Here is a 4,520-nt window from a genome sequence, read left to right as displayed (position 1 = left end):
CATATTTTTAATTGTTTTGGGTTTGTTTCTGTGTGTCTTTTCTTTCTCTTGTGTTTTCTGCCTAGAGAAGTTCCTTTAGCATTTGTTCTAAAGCTGGTTTGGTGGTGCTGAATTCTCTTAACTTTTGCTTGTTTGTAAAGTTTTTAATTTCTCCGTAGAATCTGAATGAGATCCTTGCTGGGTAATCTTGGTTGTAGGTTTTTCCCTTTCATCACTTTAAACATGTCCTGCCACTCTCTTCTGGCTTGCAGAGTTTCTGCTGAAAGATCAGCTGTTAATCTTATGGGGGTTCCCTTGTATGTTATTTGTTGCTTTTCCCTTGCTGCTTTTAATATTTTCTCTTGTATTTAATGTTTGATAGTTTGATTACTTTGTGTCTTGGTATGTTTCTCCTAGCTTTATCCTGTATGGGCTCTCTGTGTTTCCTGGACTTGACTATTTCCTTTCCCATGTTTGGGAAGTTTTCAACTATAATCTCTTCAAATATTTTCTCAGACCCTTTCTTTTCCTCTTCTTCTTCTGGGACCCCTATAATTCAAATGTTGTTGTGTTTACTGTTGTCCCAGACATCTCTGAGATGGTCCTCAATTCTTTTCATTCTTTTTTCTTTATTCTGCTCTGTGCTAGTTATTTCCACTATTTTATCTTCCAGGTCACTTATCCGTTCTTCTGCCTCAGTTATTATGCTATTGATTCCTTCTAGAGAATTTTTAATTTCATTTATTGTGTTGTTCATCAGTTTGTTTGCTCTTTAGTTCTTCTAAGTCCTTGTTAAACATTTCTTCTATTTTCTTCATTCTATTTCCAAGATTTTGGATCATCTTAACTATCATTACTCTGAATTCTTTTTCAGGTAGACTGCCTATTTCCTCTTCATTTGTTTGGTCTGATGGGTTTTTACCTGACTCCTTCATCAGCTGTATATTTCTCTGTCTTCTCATTTTGTTTAACTTACTGTGTTTGGGGTCTCCTTTGTGCAGGCTACAGGGTCGTAGTTCCCATTGTTTTTGGTGGAGTTCCCTCACCCAGTGGGTGAGGTTGGTTCAGTGGGTTGTGTAGGCTTCCTGGTGGAGGGGACTGGTGCCTGTGTTCTGGTGGGTGGGGCTGGATCTTGTCTTTCTGGTGGGCAGGACCGCGTCTGGTGGTGTGTTTTGTGGTGTCTGTTAACTTAGTATGATTTTAGGAAGCCTCTCTGCTAGTGGGTGGAGTTGTGTTCCTGTCCTACTAGTTGTTTGGCATGGGCCATCCAGCACTGGAGTTTGCTGGCCGTTGGATGGAGCTGGGTCTTAGCATTGAGATGGAGACCTCTCGCTAACTGATATTACCTGGGGCTGGGAGGTCTCTGGTGGTCCAATGTCCTGAACTTGCCCCTCCCACCTCAGAGGTTCAGGCCTGACACCAGGCCAGAATACAAAGACCCTGTCAGCCACAGCTGCCTAATCAACTAGCCCTGAAAATGGATGGCGCTGGAGCGTGGGGCCCACACCCACCATCGCTGGCAGTGGAGAGCGTGGGAGAGGGTCAGGAGTGGTGATGCAGTGTAAGGTGTTGGGGGGGGTAGGCGTCCTCGTGCATGCCCCTCGTTGCGTGCCCCTCCCACCACCAAATTTTACTTCATTTGAGGGCTCCCTGGGTTTTGGTTGATTTTGGAACTGGCAATGTCCTTTGGTAAATATGGGGAGGTGATGGGTTTTGATTTAGTTTGTCATGGCTAGGCCATCAGTCCATTCTCTGTGGCTTTCCACACAACTGCCTGTCCCCTGAATAACCAAATATAGATGTCACTCTTGTGTCCATCTATAGGGGTGGGATAGGGAGGGTGGGAAGGAGACGCAAGAGGGAGGAGATATGGGGATGTATGTATATGTATAGCTGATTCACTTTTTTATACAGCAGAAACTAACACACCATTGCAAAGCAATTATACTCCAATAAAGATGTTTTAAAAAAAGTCACTCTTGCTTTGTTTCCCACCCCCATCCTCCCCCAAGAGACCAAAAAGGTGATTGTGCATTTCCTCCTCCAGAACTGCAGCCTCCTTCCCCAGGAGGAAGCTGGTCTGCTGTCAGACAGGAGTGGGGCCACCTGAAGACAAGATCCATCCAGGCCCTTGTCCTGGCCTGAGAGCTAGCTTGTCTGAAGCTCCCTGAGGAAAGAAAGTCTCTCTGAAGGGATGAAGGGAGTGGCCCTCACTGAAAAGAATTGGATCCCCAAGTCAAGAAAGAATGGCAGGGGGTGGGGGGCTCAGCTGTGGACTTCAACTCTTTTTTTAAAAATAAATTTATTTATTTATTTATTTATTTATTGGCTGCACTGGGTCTTCACTGCTGCACGCGGGCTTTCTCCAGTTGCGGTGAGCGGGAGCTACTCTTCATTGTGGTGCGCGTGGCTTCTCTTGTTGCGAAGCACGAGCTCTAGGCGCACGGGCTTAGTTGTTCTGTGTTATGTGGGATCTTCCTGGACCAGGGCTTGAACCCGTGTCCCCTGCATTGGCAGGAGGATTCTTAACCACTGCACCACCAGGGAAGTCCCTTTTTCTTTTTTTAAGATTTTTTTTTTTTTTTTGATATGGACCTTTTTTTTTTTTTTAAGTCCTTATTGAATTTGTTACAATATTTCTTCTGTTTTATATTTTGGTTTTTTTGGCCACAAGGCATGTGGGATCTTAGCTCCCCGATCAGGGATTGAACCTGCACCCCCTGCATTGGAAGGCAAAATCTTAATCACTAGACCATCAGGGAAGTCCCTGGACCTCAACTCTTCATCAATGATCTCATCCAGTATCCCAGCTCTTACAGAATAATAGCCACATTGTGACCACCCCCCTGGACTGGACATCCCCAGATGGATATTTCACAGGTATGTCAGACCTACTGTGTCCAAATCAAAATCCTGACCTTCCCTCTCTGTTCCACCTCCCACCCCAATTCTGTCTTCCCACCACAGCCTTCTTCAGGTCAGAAAAACAGCAATGCCGTTCTTGCAGTTGCCAAGGCCAACAACGTCACAGCCATCCTTGACTCCTCTTCTCTCCCAGGCCACACAGAATCCTTCAACACATCCTGATGATCTGACCATTTCTCACTGCATCAGCGGAGCTCAGCCACCATCCTCTCTTGCCCAGATTGCTGCTGCTCCCTCCTCCCACCCTTGCCCCTCTGAAATCAAGTCTGAGTGCAGCAGCCAAGTGACCCTTTGAAAACAAACATCAGATCAAGTCACTCCTTGGCTCTTAACTCTCCAACAGCTTCTCATGTTGTTCATAGTAAAAGCCAGTGGCCTTGGCCCTGCTTAATTACCTAGTCTCTTTGGGACCTCATTGCCTGCCACGGCTCGCTCCCAACTCACCCTGCTTCATCCACGACTGCTGTTCCTCGAAGGCACAGGTGTCTGCACTTGCTCTGCACCTGCCTGGAACACCCTCCCCCACCTCCCTCAGGTGTGTGTCCATTTGCCCAAACATCACTGTGGTAGCAAGCCCCTCCTTGAGGGCCCTATTTACAATTGCAAACTCTCCTCACCAGCATTCCCTGTTTCCCTCTCCTGGCTACAGTTTCTCCATCTAACATGGCTTTTTCACATGTTTGCCACCCTCTCCAAAATGAGCCCCTTGAGAACAGGGACTGTGTCAGCTTTATTTTTTGCTGCATCCCCAGAGTCCAGCCAGGGCCTAGCACAGGACAGGCACTCCACGAGTGTTTGTCGAATGCATGGAGAGGGTCAAGGCCTGAGTGCGGGGGCCCTGAGGTGGCAGAATGTCAGATGCAGACAGCTGCAGGGGTGCCCAGGGAGGTGGGTGCTGACACACTGACTGGGGAGTGAGTGGATGGACCTCACAGGCCTGGATGAGGAGAGCCTTCAGTAGATGGACTGAAGACCCGGGACCCCCTTGTCTCTGGCACCACACGAGCCCGTGGGAGCAAGGCAGTAAGGGAAGACAAGTAAAGCTGGGGTTCTCATCAATCGTGGAAACTGGTGGCTTGGAGTCACATTTTGTTGGATTTAGGAAAGTAAATGCAGTATCTTTTTACACCTTGAGTGTTGGGAAGCATTTCATTCCAGAAGTCCCACCATTTAGGGTCCCTATAGGTGAGAAAGGCAGAGGCTCCTATCCAAAAGGCAAGTTATCTAGAGGTCCCACTGGCCCGAGGCATTAGCCCCCGGACTTCAGAGCCAGGGCAGCCCCCACCCTCCCACCAGGGCCCACAGTCCCACCAGGAAAGCAGTCCTGGGGTGGGGAGCACATAGGTCTCTCGTGTCAGGTGCTGCTGACGGTGGGACAGTAAGATGAGCAGGAGTTAGGCAGCCGAGGTGAGCCAGGGAGGGAGAGAGGAGGAATCAGGCAGAGGAAACAGCACGTGCAAAGGCTAGGAGATGAGAGCGCCTGGGACAAAGAGGGGACAGCAGGAGTGTGGCTGTGAGAGGGCAGGACCTGAGCGTAGGGTCAGATCTCAGCAACAAGCCTCAACTAAGGCCACAGGAAGGCGCCAAGCAGAGAAATCTCACCCCAGCTATTGTGT

This window comes from Eschrichtius robustus, chromosome 16, assembly GCF_028021215.1.
Source record: "Eschrichtius robustus isolate mEscRob2 chromosome 16, mEscRob2.pri, whole genome shotgun sequence".
Taxonomy (NCBI): Eukaryota; Metazoa; Chordata; class Mammalia; order Artiodactyla; family Eschrichtiidae; genus Eschrichtius; species Eschrichtius robustus.
The sequence above is the reverse complement of the archived record's forward strand: the minus strand, read 5'-3'. Positions refer to the sequence as shown.